Raw genomic sequence first — 21,107 nt, 5'->3', positions numbered from 1 at the left:
CCTCTGCTACTGGTGCCACGGCTGCCTGTGGTGCCATGGCACGTGACACCCACAAAACATGAGTGCTTGCTCAGCTCCGTCTTCCTAAAAGCTTGTCTTTCCAGGAGTAAGCTTCCACATCAGGTAGTTTGTTGAGAGCCCCCCTCTGCCCTGCCCTCCGCTTCTCGCCCCCAATTTGAGGTGGAAATGGAAACGGCTGCCAAGGCAGGACCAGGGCTCCCAAGCCAGTGTTGGGCAGCTCAGGTGGCCCTCGGGCCCCACTGCTGCCCCAGGCCCCGGATGGGCCAGTGGGGAGGTTTGGTGCAGGCCCAGGTGGAAGGGGCGAGGGGGTGGGGTGGGGGGTGCGTGAAGAATCCGCTGACCTTTTCTCCCGTGTTTGGGTGAACTAAGCCTGTTTACAGTAATCCCCAGGGAGATTTTTCATCCCTCCAAATGGAACAAGGGTTATGTAAGCAAAGCGACCTCGGCCGGCAAACACCTGCTCTGGGGCCCACATGCAGGGGGAGGAGGAGGCGTGGAGCCCCTTGGCTGACTCACGACCAAGTTCAGGACGGCATGGGCTGTGGGGAGGGCAGGGAGGGCCTCCTGAGCTCCCCAGCCAGGCCGCACACTCGGGTCCCACCTGCCCTGCAGCCCTGCATGGTGGAAGCCGAGACGCAGCCTGAGATCCCGGGTACCTGTCACCCTAACGACCCTGCATCCTCTCTCTTGAAGAGGAAGTGTGCATTTGCCCCGGCTTGAAGCTCAGGAGAACCGAACCCATCAAGTGGGCATTCGAATGGTCTGTAGGTGTTCTAGGCTGGCTGGCGACCCGTGCCCACCAGCGATGGGGTAGGGGTTGATTCTGTCCTCAGCATTTTCCAAACAAGGTCATGGTCTTTGAACTTTGAGAGTGACCATGGCTCTGGCCACACCAGGGGGAAGGAAGGGTGGCATCTTAAGCATCCCCCGTCATTTAGCTTCTCCATTAGTTCTTCTGCAGACTGGGCTTCCCAGGATGGCTGCTACGAAAGCTCCCATCCCATGCGCTCTTCTTACAGCGCCATGTCAGGCAGAGGTCGGGGCTCTGTGTTCCTGCCTCTTTTTTCTCAATGGGCCTCTAATCACAGCAGAAGGGGCCCTATGGGACTGCCGAGAGCAGGTCATAAGAGGAGATGCAGCGCGTGCCTCCAGCACCCAGACGCCATGCTGTGAGGAAGCCTGAGAAGCCCACGTGGAGAGACCCATAACACGGAGACACCCGTGACTTGGAGAGACCCATGGCGTGGAAACCGAGGCTCCCGGTCTTCAGCTGGCCATGCTCCAGGCAGAAGCCAACACCCACCTGCCAGCCACGCACTCTGCCATCTTGGAAGTTGATCCTCCAGCCCCTAGGCCAGCTGGCCCAGCTGATGCGCACTGGGGCAGAGACGAGCCTTTCAGGTGGACTTGTACCCTGAGTGCTGACTTCTGAGCTAAATAAATGATTGGTGTTTTAAACCACTAAATTTTGGGGTGGTTTGTTACACAGCAATGGATAACTGATACAGGTGTTTCAGATGAAGGTTACAGACAGTACTGGCTGTCCTCAGGGAGTCCCCATATCTGCTGGGCACGGTGGCACAGGCTTCAGCACACCATCTCACCAAGCCACTAGAGCCTCCTACGGGGCACTTGCTGTGTCATCCCCTTTTACAGAAAGAAGACGGTAAGTCTGAGGGAGGCTAAGCCACTCACCCAGACCATGTGGCTAGAAGGTGGTGGGGCTGAGTCTGCACCCAGGCTATAAAGAAGTGGGTTTCTGGGTCCACTGGGTCACCTCTGAGGCTAAGGGACCAAGAGTTTGCAGCTCCTCCTAATGCTCAGTCCTGCGTCCATGGCCCGTCCCCACCTGGCCCCCACTGGCCTTTCAGTTCCCCCAGGGCCCACCACCATTTACTCTTTAATCCAGCCATGTGGAAGCCCCCGTCCCACCCCACCCCGCCCCCGCCTGGATGTCCCCGCCACCCCCTGCTTTGCCCCCTCTGCCCAAATGGCCTCCTGCTGTGGGAAACTGCCCATCCAACCGGATCCCCTTCAAAGGCCAGCTGGTCTGCAAAGCCGCGCCTGGTATGGGGCATGAGTGACCCTCCACTGAATCTCAGAAGTGGGGCAAGTCCCAGATGGTGACATGTGGGTGGACACCCCTGATTTAAGCAAGGTGAGCTGTCCAAGGGTGAGCTGACTGCTGGCCCCTTGGAGCCCCATCCATCCCCACCTGTGGCTCTGAGGAGCCCCGAGCTCTTCCTTCACTGGGGTTTGATGCTCTTTGGGTGTTCTTTCCACTCACTGAAAAGCTCTTTGGGGCGGGGCTTGTGGTCCAGCACGCTTGTGCTGTGGGCCCCAATGTACATTTGCTGGTTGAACTTTGCCTGCCGTGTTGGGTCTCACTCTCAGCATTGGAAGCCGGCTCACATCGAGCATCCCGAGAAACCTGCTTGTCACCCCCCACCAAGCCCAATCTCCCATTCTTTCATTGCATAGAACACCCCACCCACTCGCCTTTGTTTAACTGGACTCATGACCACCCCAAACCATAACTGCTTTGCCCAGCCCCCTTTGCGGTCAGGTATATCTATCCTTGTAACAAGGTGTCCAAGGCAACTGCCGGCCCCTTTGTTAAATTCCGTCAGGTTGAGGCACTCAGTCCCTGGGTGCTGGGAGAGCTGGTGGAGCAGGACTCCCACATCAGCGCTTCTTCAGGCATTGCCCTAAGCAACTCAGGTGAGCCCCCTTCTTTGAGCGACCCACATCGAATGACCGGTTCATCCAAAGACTGGGAAAGTCTGGTCCACTGGCCTCAAGTCACCACACTGAAGGGCCATCCCAGCTCCAGGGCTCCCCTTGGGACAGCTCAACTTCTCCCCACTCGGCCCAGGTCACCTCATACCTCTATAAGGTGGGTCCCAATCCTGCATGCAGTTCTCTGCCCAGTGGCTGCTTTCGAGGACCCCATTTAGGGCAGTCTCTTTCTCCATCCTGTTTCCTGGATGCTAACATGATGGCTAGAGATTAAACTGCCATGTTGGAGAACAGAGTGCACTGGGGAGCGTGGAAAGGAGCTCCAAGGATGTTGGAAAGCAGAGTCAGACCAGCCCTGGACTGCCCATCTCCAGGTGCTGATGTGAGAGAGAAACACCTATATTATTCAAATTACCACTATTTTGTTTCCCCCTCACTGTTACACACATTGTGTCTAACTGATGAGGTGTTTTACCTGATTTTCACAGTTGTGCTGGTAACAAATCTTTTCTTCATTTCTCTGAGAAATGAAAGCTTAGAGAAATGAAGCCACTTGCCCAAGGCTGCACAGCTAGGAGGTTAGACCTGGGGCCAGCTGGGTATCTCTCGCTGTCACTTTTGCTTTGATATCTGCACTCCCACAACTCCCTGGCACTGTTATGGAGGGTGATGAATCATTGCCCAGAGCCAGCTCTGGAGAACCTTGACTCAGGGGGCTTGGGGAGTGGCCCTTCAGCTGGGGACGGTCACCCCTCCACACCAGGGTGCTTTGCAACAACAATAAGGAAAATGCCTCCTGCATCATGAGCTTCTGTGCCCAGCTAACTCCCAGGCATCTTGGAGAAGTCGGATCAGATGTCCTCTCCTTCAGGAAGCCTTCCTGACTTACTCCACCCTGCTCCTGCCACGCAAACTCCAGTTACCACTACCACTGACGTGAACCACGAGGACACGTCTGGTATGTGCTGCCCTGTCCTATACCCCAGCATCCCGCAAGGCATCGTAGATGCTTAGGGAAGAATCTATGAAAAGCCTTATCTTGGGACACTCCCCACCTCCCGAGATTTAACATGCTTTTATTTTTATCACATGGTTCATTTACTGTAAAGATTTCATACTGAATAAATGATATTCATTAAGCCAAAGAACAAAGGGAAAAACAGGAGCAAGTTATATTAAGTTTTTAGCTATGTTGTATGAAATACAAATATGCAGCTTTTATCACCAAAGAAGGGTCTCAATTGTGTTTCTTCAACAGAAACTTCAATACATCGAAGAACTTTTTCACCCTTTGATTAGAAAGCAGGCAAAAGCAAATAAAACCTGAGAAAAACACACTGTAAGCCGAAAGGCTGCTGAGACGCAAGGGCTTTCCGCAGGGACACGCAGTAGCAGGCAAACAGCAGCTTCCAGGGGACCAGACGGGTCCCAGCACCCTCCTGGGCCACGGCAGTCAGCTGGCTTGCCCGGGGCGAGAAAGGGCCTTGGACAGGGGGTCCCGACACTCGGGGTGCAGTGCCAGCTTTTCCAGCAGCAGGGGCACACCATGACAGCCCGTGTCTATGGGGGACAGTCCTCGCCACCCCACAAGGGAGGGGTGCTACTCATGCATTACCTGAGGGTGCTGAGGGGGCAAGGCCATGCTTGCACAGGAGCGCGTGTCCCGGCTGAGGCTGTGCCGGCGGGGCCCCAGGCCCCCTTGCCCCTCGGCCCCATCTGGGTCTAGGACCCCCCATCTCCCAGATCCCAAGGCCCGGGCTGCAACCAGCTGTGGTCCTGTCCACTGAGCAGCTTGCTGGGCAGGCGGAGTGCCTTTCCCCTTGGACCCGATGCCCCCCAGCGCTGAGGCTGCTGCGCTGGCTCCAGAAGCTGAGGCCCCCAGCCTGCCCAGGCCTGTGTTTCTTGGGGGTAGAAAGGACCGCCTGCTCCTCACCCCTGCCTCCCCTAGGGCCTGGGTGCTCTCTTCTCTCTGCTTTCTACAGCTCCGGGGTGAACACGAGAAGGGAGGGGGCTTCCTGAGCTGCGTGAAGGAGATGCTGAGTGTGTCAACCTGCCTGAAGTCGTGGACTGTGCCAGCAGAGGCACGTGCTGTCACCGGCCAGCAGAGAGTATGGGGTGCAGGGAGCCCGTGGGCTTGGGGCCGGCACCCACTGGGGGCTGCATGGCCCACGTGCTCGCCCAGTCTTCACAACCATGGTTTCCGGCGGGGAAAACTGAGGTTTGGCTAAAGAGCCCACGGTCAGGGGTCACACGCTCACACCTTCCAGGTGGCATGGCCAGGATAGAAACCCTATGGGGCCAAACCTCGGGGCCCATGCTCTCCCCACTCTTAAAACACACGGCTGCGGGCTGCAGTGGAGCCGGCCGCGGTGAGGCCAAGTGCACGACCTGCCCATGCCGTGGGCCTGAAATGGCAGGTGGGAAGCCCACCGGTGGAAATCGGTAGGCCTGGCCGTGTAAGGGGGAAAGCAAACTGCGGCCAGAACCCGTGACTGTAGAGACAGCTCTCTCTGTGCAGCTCTGCGTGTGGGGGGGTGTGCAATGCACGGCAGCCCTGTAGGCGGGTCAGCTCAGCACACGCGGAGGGCATGTGGCGGGGACACTTAGAAAGGACGTGGCACGCTGTCGGTTGCTATCTCCCCTGCGTGGAGGGCGGGATGGGTCCAGGGAAGCTCTGTGCTTTTCCATTTGGTGTAGTGAAAAAGGAGGGTTGGGGGTGATTTTTAATTTTCCTTTATTTTCAGTACTTTGAAAATGATTTTTTAAAGTGTGTAAAAGACAGATGACTGTTACTTATTAAGCAGAAAATATGGGCAATGGGAGAATCAGTAAAAATTAGATTCCACTTTTGAAAACAAAATGTGGAAGGCGATACCCTGGGGTGGGAATTTCAGAGGGATTTCCCATGTCTATTCTTATCCATTTGGGTCTCGTAATTTTTGCAACAAATGTTGCTTTATAGCAATTTATAAAATGAACAATATAATATTTAGCATGAAATATGTAACATATTATCTATTATATATGATTATACATCACATATTATATACCACATACTGTCATGATACATTATAACTCTGAACATAGAATAATAAAATGTATTCACACAGAGGAAAGTGCATTGAGTTGGGATGAGCTCCCAGGGAATGACTGGTATGGGCCAAATTTCCTGTCATGTCCTTTGGCAACTCCTGGGGTGATAATAGCAATGACAATGACGAGGCAGCAGTGCTGGCCCTAAATGTTGTCTCTGCAGGTGCCGTCTCTGCAGGTGCCATCTCTGCAGGTGCCATCTCTGCAGGTGAGTCTCTGCAAGTGAGTCTCTACAGGTGTGTCTGTGCAGGCGCGTCTCTGCAGTGCTCTGCACTCTCTGGGTCAGTTGGCAGGCAGGAGGGTGTCACTATTATCCCCACTTTGCAGGTGAGAGTGGGATTGGGGGCAGGTCGAGGTCAGCAGGCTGGTGCATGTGGGGCATTTCCTGTGCTGCCTGCTCCTCCCCTGCCTGCTCGCCTGCCTGTCCCACTTCCAGCTGGTGCCCAGGTTCTCAGCCCGGGCTGACTAAGCTCACTTCTGCTCTACGGAGCCGGGCTCATCAAGGGCTGTGAGTGTTTGTCCTGTTACCCAAGGACAAATAGCTTTCATGCTTATATATTTATCTCTTGTTCATGTTCTAGTAGAATGATCTGGAAAATAGATACCCAAAAAGAAAACAACAGATCCCGAGCCACCCTACAATTCAGAAATAACTGCTATTAAAATTCAAATGCCCTTGTCTTTAGAAAGAAGAAATATGCATTACTATATTTATTTAGTATTTATTCTACTTAAATCTCTACAGATTTTGTCATTTTATCCCCATTTCATTGAACTGAGATGAAGTAACTTGTTCATAGTTAAGTGGCGGGGCTCACCTGGTCTGACTGCAGAGGCTGTTACCTAAATGTGCATGCACACACGCACACACACCACGTGCATACACGCATACTGATACACAGTTGAAGGGGAATGGAGTTTGGATCACTGTGTATGTAATGGTGCAGCGGAAATGACTTCCATTTCAACAAATAGGACCCTACTGCCTTTTCAGCCCCTCCCATGTCGACACAGGGGCTTTCCCTCAGGTCGTTTCTCAGCCCCTTAGTGCTGACATAGGAAACATCCCTATGGCACACAGCTCCGAGCTGCGTCTACTTGCACACATCCTTAATCATTTCCTTTCTACAAATCCCTAGCAGTGGGGAAGCCGAATCACTGCTTATGCATACTTGCAATTTTGATAGATATTGCTAAATTGCCCTCCATTTTATACACTGATGGGGTTTTGAAAAATCTTTCTTAGCCAGGTTTTGATGTCTCAGAGGCTCTTTTGGCCACTAAAACCATGATGGTATTTCAAAGAAGAATGTTCCGATTACCTAGGAAGCCGAGCCAGCCACCTGGGAAGGCTATAGAGCCAGTAAAAGAGTGGAGAGACCGGTAAGGAACCTAAATTGTGCGCAGACTTGTAGAAAGTCTTTCCTAGGATTGACATGCTGCACATTTTGTTTTCCAACTGATCTGTGCACAAAGCTAACATTTGTAATGAAGGAAGAGAATTTACCCAGAGATTCAGTTTGGAATTAATTACATCTGAGTGCACCAAAAGCCTGGCTTAAAGCTTTAGAGACGGTTTCAAAGAGTTTTGAAATGACGGGACGTGAACTCATAAGATGTTCTCACTTAGAGCAGGACAGCAAAGAAGTCGTCAGAATATTTGTCCCATTTGCTAAGACCTAATGGCTTCCTGTGTCTGCGATTCCAAATCCAGCCTTGCTTCCCTGAGTTATTCATCCTGGGCCCTCCAGGGGCTGCTGACATTCTTGGGCATGAAATACAGTGGGTTTCCAGGGAGCCAGTGCTCGTTAAAATAGGAAACTGGGAGACAGCAGGGTACAGGGGAAAGAACATGAGTTTGGGGACCAAACAGTCTTGGAATCTAGCACCGTCTCTGCACTTTATGACTCAGGAACTCTGGGGGGAGTTTGTCCTCTAATCTTGTGGCTTCATTGTCTGCGAAAATGGGGATCATGACACCCACTTTGTGGGACTGTGAAGATGAGACAGTGGTGCCTGGTACATGTATAATAGATACTCATATTTGGCACCTGTTGCTAATTTTTATCTAAAAACAATGAGGTCCAGAACCAGAGATGCCCATTTGGAGTCAAAACATCAGCTATAGGTGATAACTTCAACTGTGTGCAGCCGCTTACTCCTGTATGTAGAGTATATTGCAATCTCACAGCATCCCCCATTTAACAGAAGAAGAAACAGAGGGTCTTAGAGTTCCAAGCTAGGTCGCTGGAACTCCAAGCTGTGCTCTGTCTAGGAAGACTACCCCAAACCCCTCTCTAAGAATTCTGTTTTTCAAACTGATTTTGGCATCAGGGTGGCAGGCAGCTCTTCTCGGGGGAAGCAGAGGGTTGGGAGCTCAGAAGGGGGATGAGAAAGCAACAGCTGTGCACAGGACTGCCCCGACGTACCCACTGGGATGCCTGCACCCTGCTGACGAAAATATCCAACTGCAGAGTTTCCTTTCCAGCCAAGCAATTGGAGGCATTTGCTTGAGGCTGTATCACATTGGGCAAAACTAGGAAGCGCTTATTAATGTTTGGGATTTCATAAATTTTTTGTAAATGGAGGAGGATCTGAAGAGCCATGTCTGTTTTCCATAACTGAAGCGCGCTCCCCAGACGGCCATCTTGAAAATCAATGTTTTCATGACCTCTGACCGCTCTCCTGCTGCCGAGCGGTCTCTCCTACAGGTCGCTCCCCAGGATGAAAACAATAAAAGCAAATATATAACAGTAAAGGCCTGAGGTTAATGTCTTTAACAAGATAATGTTACTTAAGGGAACTGTAAAGCAAATCATTCCGAAATTCCATTTATTCACCGCAGCACCGACTCTGGTATGAAGCACATGGAGGTGCTGCCTGCGGTCCTGGCCTCCAAGGGACTCAGGCGTGTGTTACGTGTTTCGATCATGTGTCAGACTGTTCATGTAATATTGTAATCATTCAAAATCCCTGAAAGATCTACAGGAGATTATTCAATGGGACTGGGGGAATTCTCGCACCTCAGTCTGCCCCAGACTAATTGATTCCCAGGGTTGAGCTCGTCGGAGGCTCCCAGCAGAGCTGGCTTTTCCTCGTGCAAGTGTGAGCTGTGACACACGCGTCCATGGAGCAAGGGTTTCCGTGACATGAAAACTGGGATGACAACTGAAAAATTCTACTCAGCAGACAGATGTTTTGATGACCCGATGCCAAACATCTGGCCCTCTGGAAATGGGGATGGTTGCTGGAAATTTCCAGGTTTAATCTGGATCTCAGCATCAGGTAAACACTGTCTCACGCCCTAGTAGGTAAATTTGGCTTATCATTTGTGTGATATTCCTTGAAATTGTATACATGCTACTCAAATGACTTTCATCAAGGCAAAGATCTCAGTTGCTGAGGACAAGCACATGGGAAACATGAGCTATTTAAATAGCTGTGTTGTAAACAAGCTCACAACCCTATGTTTGCCTCATTGCATTGGCCATCAGGAGTCAAATGTGGGGGCAGGTGAAGACGAAAAGCTTACCCGATACTGGGAAATGAAAATTCCAATCACAATGAGACAATGCCAAACCCTCACCAGGAGACCGAAAAGTAACAATACGGGCATATGCACAAGGATTGGCCAGGACATGGGCAGAGGGGCCCTACAGCTGTGGGTCAACTACATGCAGGGTGGTCAGTGTCACCAGACATGGGGCAGAGGTTGGGAAAACCCAAAGAGAAGGCCACCCCCTTTGCCAGACTTGGAGGTGTGCAGGGAAGGTTTCCCAGAGGAGCTCGTCCTTCAGCTGAGACATCAAGAAGTTAGGCTGGAGGGAAAGAGTATCCGGGGTGAGGATACTCAGGAGGTGCACCGAGGCTGGGAAAGAGAGATCCTGAGTCCTGACTTTATCAGGGAGCTGCACAAGGCTCAGGAATCTTTTGAAACACAATTCCAGGCACATCAATGTCTTTTAAAAAAATCTTCCAAGTGTCCATCCCTCGTAGCATCGTGCACCTCCCATCAATGCCCCTTCCCTGTCACAATATGACATTGCCTTGTGGGGTTGTTTGGCTGATGTCTGTCTCACCTGCTGGGTTGGGAGCTCCATGGAGACAGGGGTCAGACTGGCTTGCCTAAATTCTACCCCAGGGTGAAGCACAGTGACTGGTCCATGGCAGGCATTTGCTAAGCTTTAGGTAAGTGAATGAAGGAGGGAAGGACAGCATGTGAGAGGTAAGCAGCAAAAGATGAAGCTAGAAGGTAGGCAGGGGCAGGTCCTGCTGCGCGTTTCGGCTCCTGCCATGGAGTCTGGGTCTGATCCTGAGAGCAGAGGAGGGGCTTGCCGGCAGGCAGGCAATGCATTTCCTCGGCAACAGAGGTTGCCCCTTCTTGAGTCATTTTGGTGGGTGGCAGAGCTACCAAAACGGCAGCTAAGGGAGCGTTCCATGGCCCTTGCCATGTAATAAACCCCTCAAGCCGAGGGGCACAAAGCACCACCCACGACTCTAGGGGTCAGGGGTGTGGGCAGGCTCAGCGGGAAGGTCACCTGGAAAGTCTCAGGTAGCAGCTGGGCTGGTCTTCGGCACCTGGAAGGGATGAGCTGCTGGGACTGTCTACTGGAGCCTCCCCACCCCCGCCCCTGAAGCCCCTCCAGCCTGGTGGTCTCAGGGTGGTCAGATTTCTTACAAGGCAGCTGGAGTCCCCGAGACTGAGAGACGGATGGACCCAGGTAGGAGCTGCCTGACTTCTGTGACCTCCCCCTGGAATTCACAGCTTTGTTCCGCCCTGCTGCATGGGATGAAGCCATCACGGGCCCATCAGACTGAAGAGAGAAACACCATGTCTCCGTGGAGTGGTGTTAGAGAGTGAATTTGGGGACCACATTGTAAAACCCCCAGGGAGCAGGAGCAGCTCAGGCTTGGGGGCTGCTGAGGTGCATCCTCTTTCCACAAAACTACGGAGGCCCTGAGACCCTGAGGCCAGCTTCTTGGGGTGCCCCTCCATGCAGAGGGCAGGCCCCAGCTGAGTGGTCCTCCTTCCCACGGGAGGCAGGTTCCAGTCAAGGCGTCAGCCCCACGTAGTAACAGTCACCTTGACTGGCATAGGTCAGGGGCGAGGGTGCAGCCAACCCCCTGCCTCAAGATCCGGCTTTCCTTCCTGCCTCACCTCCAATCTGTTCTCAGAAGCTCTGCACCCTTCACTGAGGCTCGGGGGCTCGTCTGCAAGGGCAGCGTCTCTGCAATTCCTGGGTAACACCTCACATGCCAGGTGACTTTCCAGTCTTCATTCTGTGTGTTTTTGCAGTTGGCTGGTCTGTTCACTCAATGGACAGGTCACTTAGATTCAGTGATTGCTGCATTTGTCGCTTACCAACACTACAGCGGTTCACTTTCCTTGAGCACCTACTATATGTCCGGCTCGATGTGCTCGGCGTGTATTCAGTCATTAACCCCCGGGAGGAGGGTTCTCAGGTGGCTGCCCGGCTGCAGGTGAACCCCGAGGGTGGGCGGAGGCACCGGCCTCAAGAGCACCTGCTCTGACCTCCGTGTCCAGCCCTGCGCTGCCATTGCCATCAGCTGAGGCACACAGAAGACAAAGTATCCCAACCCGCAAAGGGGATGTTAGGGCCACAGACGAGCCCCAGGTTCCTTCTTGGGCCCTCAAGAACCTCCTAAAATAAACTCCGTTGCTCTGTCGTCAGGACTTGTTTTAAGAGCTCGAGGCTCCGTCCTGCGGCGCCGCTGAGCCCGATTGCGTCTCCTTTTCTCGATTCTGTCTGAATAAGCCGGCGTGTCTGGCCTCGGCTTGTGAAGAACTGGCCTCCATTTTAAATCTCTTTTCACACACTGTGTCCTCAGCAAGTCCCCAGATTCAAAAAAGTCATTGAAGATTTTCAAACAAAAAATTTCAAAAAAAAAGTCTGAATGTGTGAACTGCTTTTAAAAACACCTAGGCAGACGCGAAACGCTACCCAGTGGCCAACCCGCTCCCCTCCACCCATGGAGGGTTTTTAGAGCATTTTCAAACCTCCTTTTCCTCCCCCACACCCCCACCGCCCCCAAGTACCTGAGGTGTAGAAATGAATTTATAACAGGAAACCTTTGATTTCAGAGCCTTTTTGTTTTTGAAGTCTTCCAAAGCAAGGCTGTAAAACAACCGGCCTGCTTTAAAGGAATGTCCCATTCCGCACGCGGGGTTGGCACCTGGAGGGGTACATTTGTTGTGCTTGAAGGCAAGGAAGCGCCCCCCCCCGGGGGACGCGGGATTGCGGGTGGGCAGGCCCCCCGTGGCCGAGCACCTGCCCAGTGTCCCAGGTTGCAGCCTGATCCTGAGCCCTGCGGGGGGAGGGGACACCGGCGGGCCCGGGGAGGGCCTGTCCCCAGCCAGCCACGGCCAGAGGGTCCAAGCCGCGCCCAGGGCGACTGTCCCTGTGCTGATGTGGGATCGGTGAGTCTGTATATTGCCGTTCTTCCATCCCCAAAGCCCGCCGACCGTTGGATGCATCATCCATTTAAGAGCTGCCAGTATCCAGCGAAGGGGGAGAAATGCTATCCCGTGCTGATCGGAGCGGGCGCCCAGATTTCACAAATGTTAAAGCATGGTGGGTCTGCGTCTTAGCACTGAGGAAGCCGTTGGAGGGGCGTGCTCTGCCCGGCACTGGGCCTCCCGTATGTTCCCTCGGGCTTTTCCCGCGGCCCAGCTCACTCTCCCAGCAAGCTGCCTGCTGCGGCCTGAAGGCAGCCTCAGTCCCAGAGAGCTGGGCCGGTGGTCTGCAGTCAGTGCTGACCCGCAGGCATTATTATCCTCCTTTGACGTGTGAGGCTCCTGCACGGCTCTCTGCAGCAGCTGCTGGAGCTCTGGCCCCCTGTGGGTCTAGATAAAGTTTTATTGGAAAACAGCCACAAGGACAAGATTCATTTGCATCTTGTCCTTGGCCAAGCTGAGTAGCGGTGACAATGACCATATTGTCCACCAAGGCCGAATAAATATTCTCTGGCCTTTTACGGAAAAAGATGGCTGATGCCTGATCTGGACAAACAGACACAATTTCAAAACATGGCTGCAGTAGGGTCAGGCTAACCGAGCAGGGACGCCCCTGACTGTGGAAGATGCTCTATTTGCCAGGATTAACTGCAGAAAACAAGCAGCGTATTTATTTTGAGGTTTTTTTTCCCTTATTCTTTTTAACATTTTGTGGTGGTAACATACATACAACTCGGAATTTCCTATTTTAACCACCTGTAAGTACAGTTCAGGGGTGATCAGTGCGTTCAGAGCGCTGTGCTTCCACCCACGATGAAGACTTCCCTTTTTTTCCTGGTACACAGCACTTAAAGAATTTCCTTTACCTGCCTCCATTCAAAGTCCCAAAACTTTTTAAAATTAAGGATGGGGCAGCTTGTGACGTCGCTGAAGGACTGGGAGCGTGGGCTTGCGGCTGGGACCCCTGGGCTCACCCCAGGTCATGCAGCTGAGCTGCCCCACGGAGAAGCCCACGTCCTGTGGCCCACCCTCCGAAAAGGAACAGACAGGAGGCCGCTGTGGCCATGGAGACTTCTAGAACTGATGGTTTATGGATCAGAAAGCTTCTGCCACTGCTGCCTTGGCCCCATCAGCTCTTGATGTCCACGAAGCTAGTGGTTGGACTGTGGCCAGCGTCCTCCAGCAGACAGAGTTCTCCAGGTCTTTGCAGGGCGAGGTCAGAACAAGCTCACCTCTGCCTGACTGCTGCCTTCCGGAGCCCATGTGAACGCTCGCGCTTGGCCAATCTAATCTGTATTCAGAAGCCCCACTGCAAGGGCATCTGGGAAAGGCAGCTCTTCATTTTACAGCCCCTTAAATGCAGAAAAACGCACAAGATGGAGGAGGGAACGGATGTTCAGTGCTGGATTTAGGAACTAAAAATACAGGCTGCCCATTGTGCCCAGCCCTCACCCCTGGGCCCTTAATTTCCAGCCACTGTCTGCCTGTACCCCAGAAGAGGCCCCGGCTACAACCGCCCAGCTGACCCCTGCCCACTGCCTCCCTGTACCCTGGGAAGAGGCCCCGGCTACAATTGCCCAGCTGAGCCTTACCCACTGTCTGTCTGTACCCCAGAAGAGGCCCTGGCTACAACCACCCAGCTGAGCCTTGCCCTAGTTTCTGATCACAGAGACAGTGGGAAATGAACAAATGATTATTGTTTTGGAATGACTCGTTACAGGGCACCAGATACCTGGACTATGTCCCCACTGGAGTCTAATCCCTGTCTGGGGCAATAGTAAATACTTATGAAATATCTGCCAGAAGATTACATGGGCTGACATATAGATGATTAGTTACCATCTCCTTCAGATAAGTTCCTGGACAGACCCTGTCATTGTTTCCTGGGGCTGTTGTAAGAAAATAGCATAAACTGGGTGGCATTAAGACAACATAGAATCGTAATCTCAGAGTTTCGGGTGCCAGATGTCTGAAACCTATAGGGGAGAATCTTTCCTTGCCCCTTTCCCACTTTTAATGGGTTGCCAGCAAATCCTTGGACTTCACTCTCTGCCTCGGTTGCCTCCGGGCCTCATCCAAACCTCTCATGAAGACACGGGTCACGGGGCTGCTTGACATCCTCCCCGTCACGTCTTCCAAGGCCCTGTTCCCAGATAAGGTCAGATCTGTGGGGTCGGGGCTTAGGGCTCAAGCTCATCGTCTGGAGGGACACACTTCAGTGCAGGACAGACCCCATTCCTGGGTGGGGTCCATCTTCAGAGGCTAAAGCCCCGGGTGGCATAGAGGCGGGGCGACGGCCGCGGATGTGCCGTTTCCACGCAGTGAGGCGTTTCCTGCAGAGCCCGGGACAACAGGAAGGCTTGTGCCTGTGCGGATTTTACGGGCACCCAGCGCGGGGCTCCGGAGGTTGGAGCGCGGAGAGCCAAACAATGCCTGCGAATTGTTAAAAGCGCAGGGGAAGGCCAGATGCTTTTGCATTCAAGTGAGACGTACAATTGAAGGGATGTGAAAGGCATCTGAGCTGATGAGAACGTTAAGAGACAACCCAGCCGTGAGTCCCGGAAGTTCTCCCGCTCGGGGAGAGCCCTGTGGGGGACGCGGCCGGGCTCCGGGATCCTCACCCTCTAGGAGGCATCCACGGCCAGCCCTGCCTGCGGGTGAGCAGATGCCTGACGGCCAAAACAAAGGCATTTCAAAATTTTTAAAGGTGTTTCCAAAGTACGGAACTTGAGATCTGTGTATCGGGGTTCAGCGAGTTTGTGGGGCCCCCGGGAGGCTGGGGGGACCCTACATTCAACCTTCACGACCTGTACATTTGACAGCACGCATTTTCATATTTTAAAATGCCCATACTTTTAATATCAATGTTTCATTACTATATTGTAAGGCTACATAATAGTAATGTAAAACCACATAAATGACCCGATACCCCATCAATAACCCTCTAAATTTAAAAATGATAGTGCCTTATAACCGTGCTGCATCTCTAGCTCAAGCTTTTTTTTTTTTTTTTTTTACTTTTCTGTTCTCATTCTTTGGACAAATATCTATATAGTTTAAATTGTCTAATGAAGGAAATGCTTCCCCCCCACACACACACACTTATTAATTGTATTAGTTTCTTATGGCTGCTGTGACAAAGTGCCACTAACCTGGAGGCTTAAGGCCGCAGACACTTCCTCTCTCGCAGTCACAGTGTGGGCAGAGTCGCTGCCTCTGAGGGCCCCGGGGTGGCCCCTTCCTGCCCCGTCCAGCCTCTGTGGGCGGCCGGCAACTGTAGACACATCCCTCCAGCCCTGCCTCTGTCCTCATGCGGCTTCCACCCTCTGGCTCTGTGTCCACATTCCCCTCTTCTTACAGGGACACCGGACACTGGACTGAGGGTCACCCTAGCTCAGGGCGACTTCATCGTAACACCTGCAAAGGCCTATTTCCAAATCACTTCCAGGGTCCTGGGGGCCGTAGCTCGGGGCGGGGATGGGACGCTATTCAGCTTGGGACATTATTGGATCAGATTCCTCTTGTTCTTTATTTTGTGCCCCAAAGGCCAGGTTCTATCCCATTAGGGGGATGGCAGAGCTGCTGCGGCCTCGGGCTTCTGTTTTCTCTCTTGAAACTATTGGCGTGAGCACTTTCACACACGGAACTTTCTTCCCTCTTGCTCAGCTTCTTCCTTTGAATATAATTCTAGAAATAAGATTACGTAAAATTGAGGTCTCTGAATTTTTTTTATAGTTCTTGATCAGTAGTCTTAAATCATTTCCCAGAGGACCTCAAGCATTCACTGCACGGCAGGTGATGCGGCCTCCAGTGGGGAGCCAGCTCTGGGCATCACCGTTGCCTAAAAAGGTCGCTGATTGAACAGGTGTGGAAGCAGAGCAGGTGTGCACCGACTAGCCGCCTGGCTGGCCCGGGAAAATAGAGATTTGTATTTTGCTTCTGCAAGGAGCTCAAGTGAGAGACGCTAGCCCCATGTCCAAACCTCCTAATTTAAACCACACCAGTCCACTTCTTAAAATGGTTATTTTTAACTTTCATTTATTTATTTATTTTTTTCTGCATAAGAAATGCTTTTCGGCAAGCTCAACAGAACAGGGAAGTCTGAAAAAACCTTGCCTTGCGCAGAGGATGTGAGCTGGCTCGTTGCCCGCTCGCCTCTTGTAAAAACCTTCCTTTCCCGTTAGGAGCCCCGAGATAAGCCGCTGGGACGCTGCAGGGCAGAGGGTGGTCCTGAGACCCCTGCTCGTTGCCGGCCCAGGCCCGCAGGTTCCTGGAGACCGGAAGCGCTTTGAGAAAAAGGGCTGTGTCTTGATACTTTCCACGACCCTTCCGGAACGTCCAGTAAATACTCCTCAAGAGAGTCTTTTAAATTTTTCTCTAAATTTTAAAACCTTGGGCAGGGTGAGTTCTGGTAAGACCAGGCTGCCTCCCCCTCACGTCTCCCATGACCACGAGTATGAGGATCAGCTCTGGCCCATCCCATGCGCCGAGAAACCCGCCGACTGCCGGGGCGCGTGGGAACCTCAGGCTCCGTGGGTTTCACCCCTTCTCCTTCGATGGCCACAAAAACTGAGGTCCCGAGAGGGAAGTCAGCTCCCTAGGGTCACGTGGCAGCACGACGGCCAGGCTGGCAGCCACACCCAGACCACCTGGTGCCCCTGCCAGAGCTCAGGCCAGCCTCGTGCCAGCCCTCGGTTCTCTGCAAGAGAGAATCTTGGGGCAGGGAAGGGGTTTGGCCGTTTTCCATCATTTGGGGAGAATGACCCAGCTGCCGCGGAGCCCAAGAGCTGGGTGAGGAGCAGACCCCTTCTGAGGCCCGGCAGTGTGGCACCCCCAGGCTTGAGCAGAGGGCTGTGTGGATGACGCGGTGCCCGCTGGCCTTCACACAAATCTGTGTCCTGTGACTAGATTTGGAGAATGCGATTTGGGCAAAGCGCAAAGGACCAGGATGCGAAAGGGACCTGCAGTGAAGCTGCTGCCAGAAATGTTCAACTTGAGATAACAAGCCCTGGCTGCAGATTGGCTGTTTTCTTACCCCCAAAGGTAGGAGTGAACTAGGGAGACACTGAAAATTGAAATAAAATCAGTCCATTACTCGGAGGATTGCAGCTATTTCTGATATCAAGAACACAGAGGAATTCCTTCCATGTTTTGTTTTTTTAAGCTGATAAAAAAATTGAAAGCAACTGAAATGTCAAGCAAGAGGGGAGTGGTTAGGTCGATTAAATTAAAGCAATTTCATGTCATCACGAGTCTTTCAACTATCACTAATGTGTAAATGGTGTTTGCATAAACATTTAAAGGGAAATAGGTGCAATTTATGTACACTGTGATTACAGCATGAAGAGATTCTAATGGATACGTTTTGAAGTTCTTTCTCAAAATTTCTTAGCTACCTGTGGATGTTGATTCTTCCATGTGGATTTTAGAAAAACCAGCTTGTCAGGTTCCTGCCAAGGGTCCCTTTGACAACACGTGGCACTTACTGGGTAAATGGAAGAGAAATGGCAGCTTCGCACTCCCGGGTCCCGCCACCCACCCACAGTTTTCAGTTGCTCGGGTCTTCTTCCACGTCCCTAAGGAAGTTTGAAGTTTCTCCATAAAAGTTCTGCACCTTCTTTTTAAAGACTAATTCCCAGATGCTTTGTAATTACTGAAATGGCATATTCTTTTGTACTTTGTTTTCAAATGTTTTCCAGTTGCTTCTGTGTGAGTCAAGGACGGCTGTGGAGCTGCGTGTCTTGAGCTCACCTGGGGAAACCTGGCTACACTTTGGTGCCAGTCTGCCCATCCTTTTGGGATTGTTTTGATGTCTGCACCACATGTTGAGATGCTGGCTCACCCTTTTCCTCCTGTGCTTTCTCCTCACCCCATGGGCCACTGGTGGGGGCAGGCGGCTGCTCTGTTCTCCAGAGCCCCAGGCAGCCCCAGGTGCCCCTGCAACAGCCCTCTCCTCCTGGTAGTGGGAATCAGGGACAGCCACCCCAGGTCTCCCTTCCCTCCAGTTGAGATGACTTCGAGGTGTGTCTGACAAGCCTCCTTGAGGTTTCCAGCAAGACGGAGTGCCAATTGCAGCAGGGGTGCGGCCCGCTGGATCATGCACCCTTTATCAGCTTCCTCCCTCCCAGTCTGACTTCCATTCCCTTGTGGGTGTTTGCTGGATGCGCCTTCCAAATCACTGCTTACATCAAACTCTTGATTCTTGCTTCAGGGTCTGCTTTTGAAGCACCTAGACCGAGATGGCAACAGACTTAGTAGTCTCATGAACCCCCACTGGCCTCTGAGCTCTACTAGGAGGCAGGGGGAACAGGGTCGGCCCTGCTTTCTCTCCGCTTGGCATAGCTTGGCCCATATTTAATGCTTCACAATTACGAATCAAATGAAAGAGTAGATGGTTGGCTGGCTGGATGAAGTATGGTTGGGAAGATGGAGGATAGATAGATGGCTGGATGGGTGGATGGGTGGATGATGGGTGGATGGGTGGATGATGGGTGGATGGGTAGATGATGGGTGGATGGGTGGATGATGGGTGGATGGATGGATGACAGGTGGATGGATGGATGATGGGTGGATGGATGGATGGATGATGGGTGGATGGGTGGATGATGGGTGGATGGGTGGATGGATGATGGGTGGATGGATGGATGATGGGTGGATGCATGGATGATGGGTGGATGGATGGATGACGGGTGGATGGATGGATGATGGGTGGATGGATGGATGATGGGTGGATGCATGGATGATGGGTGGATGGATGGATGACGGGTGGATGGATGGATGATGGGTGGATGCATGGATGATGGGTGGATGGATGGATGACAGGTGGATGGATGGATGATGGGTGGATGGGTGGATGGATGACGGGTGGATGGGTGGATGACGGGTGGATGGGTGGATGGATGATGGGTGGATGGATGGATGATGGGTGGATGCATGGATGATGGGTGGATGGATGGATGACGGGTGGATGGATGGATGATGGGTGGATGGGTGGATGGATGACGGGTGGATGGGTGGATGATGGGTGGATGGGTAGATGACGGGTGGATGGGTGGATGACGGGTGGATGGGTGGATGGATGATGGGTGGATGATGGGTGGATGGATGGATGATGGGTGGATGGGTGGATGGATGACGGGTGGATGGATGGGTGACAGGTGGATGGATGGATGACGGGTGGATGGGTGGATGGATGGGTGGATGAGTGGATGGATGGATGGATGGGTGGATGGATGGATGGATGGATGGATGGATGGATGGATGGATGGGTGGATGGATGGATGGATGGATAGGTGGATGGATGGTGGGTGGATGGATGGATGATGGGTGGATGGGTGGATGGATGACGGGTGGATGGATGGATGATGGGTGGATGGATGGATGATGGGTGGATGGGTGGATGGATGACGGGTGGATGGGTGGATGGGTGGATGGGTGCTGTGGAGGAGGTGGTGGAGAACCTGGGTATTCAACACAGAGAGTCCAGGGGCTGTCCTATCATAATGACTGCACTTTTTGGTAACACAATTTGCTTCCCTTTAGCAACCCTTCCCTCCCCCTATCCTTTATAATCCATATCTTTCCATGAGAAATTTTCTCTGATGCTGCAAAGAGTTATTTTTGCCCCACCCTTCCTAGTAATAACAGCTTACCCAGCTTCCATCTTCATGAGGACATTTTGGGGGAGTGGGCAAAAGAAAAACTGCAAAGCCAAGCTGGGGTGTGCATTACGGGCTTTCAGTTGGCTGAGGGCAAGGCAGAAGTTATCCTTGCTGTCTGGTGGCTCAGACCCAAGAGCCTGATGAGATGAATTGTCTGGGCCACCCAGGCTGGGGATGAGGGGGTGGGGAAGAGGTGGGGGAGGGGCTGCCCACCTGGGCACTTCAGGAAGAGTTTCCTGCCCTCTGCACCTGCACCCTCCTCTACCCCCACCTTCCAGCTCAGACAAAAACCCTCTGTACCAGGAAGCTGCGTTCTTTGCAAGCACACTGAAAGCTCTTGATGGTTTACATTATCTGACTGATGGTGGATCTTTTCCTGAAAGCCTAGTTTAATGAAGGGGGAGGGGAGTCCGTGGGAGCTGTAGGTTTGTGAAGCTGGGAAGTGAGGCAAGAACTGCAGAAGAGAAGGGCAAAGAAAAAGGGATGAGATGGGGAGTGGTAGGTGAATGTTGACAACCTTGCAACTGGCCAGTAGTGAAAAACATCATCAACAACGTTACTAGCTGGTTTGCGTGCTCACCAGGTGCTGGCTACCCCACTTGGTTCCGCAGAACCTCTTGGTTGGGTGGGTGCCAGCACTAGTCCTATTTTGCAGGTGAGGATTGGGAGGCACAGACAAGCTACGTTTGACTTACCCCATATCACACAGTTGGTTAGGAGAGGAGCCAATGTTCTTTATTGCAACATTATTATTGCAACATTATTGCTTCTCTGGCCAGCAAGCATTAGCCTCATCACCAAATCATTGAATATGATTGATTTCTCACTGTGATTATTTTCTTCACTAAATTAATCACTTGCTTTACCCCCTGGAAGAAAGAGTTAAGGACTATAGAGATACTTGCCAGGCCATAATGCCTTAGAAAGTCCATGAAATGGGTGTCTGGAGAACTACCAGTCATGCGCATGAACTGATACCCAGGTAGGTCATTCGTCCCCTCTGCACTTCAGTCTCTTCGTCTGTAAAGTGGAAGTAGGCTTGCTTCATGATGGCAAGGGTTCTTTTAGCCTTAAATTTCTAGAGCACCCTCATTTGCTACTTGCATGGCCTTTCCAGT

The 21,107-nt window shown here is 52.4% G+C and overlaps 1 long non-coding RNA gene across 1 annotated transcript in view; it reads left to right on the top strand.

The window, feature by feature from the left end:
• The window catches only part of LOC143659876 (uncharacterized), a 15,017-nt gene extending 13,124 nt beyond the window's left edge, over nt 1–1,893 (top strand). Inside the window, exon 3 of the long non-coding RNA XR_013163799.1 lies at nt 1,113–1,893. This is a non-coding gene — a long non-coding RNA (uncharacterized LOC143659876). The remainder of the gene's footprint in view (nt 1–1,112) is intronic.
• Nucleotides 1,894–21,107: the final 19,214 nt, after the last annotated feature.

Source organism: Tamandua tetradactyla, chromosome 16 (genome assembly GCF_023851605.1).
Source record: "Tamandua tetradactyla isolate mTamTet1 chromosome 16, mTamTet1.pri, whole genome shotgun sequence".
In the NCBI taxonomy this organism is placed as follows: domain Eukaryota; kingdom Metazoa; phylum Chordata; class Mammalia; order Pilosa; family Myrmecophagidae; genus Tamandua; species Tamandua tetradactyla.
The sequence above is the reverse complement of the archived record's forward strand: the minus strand, read 5'-3'. Positions and strand labels throughout refer to the sequence as shown.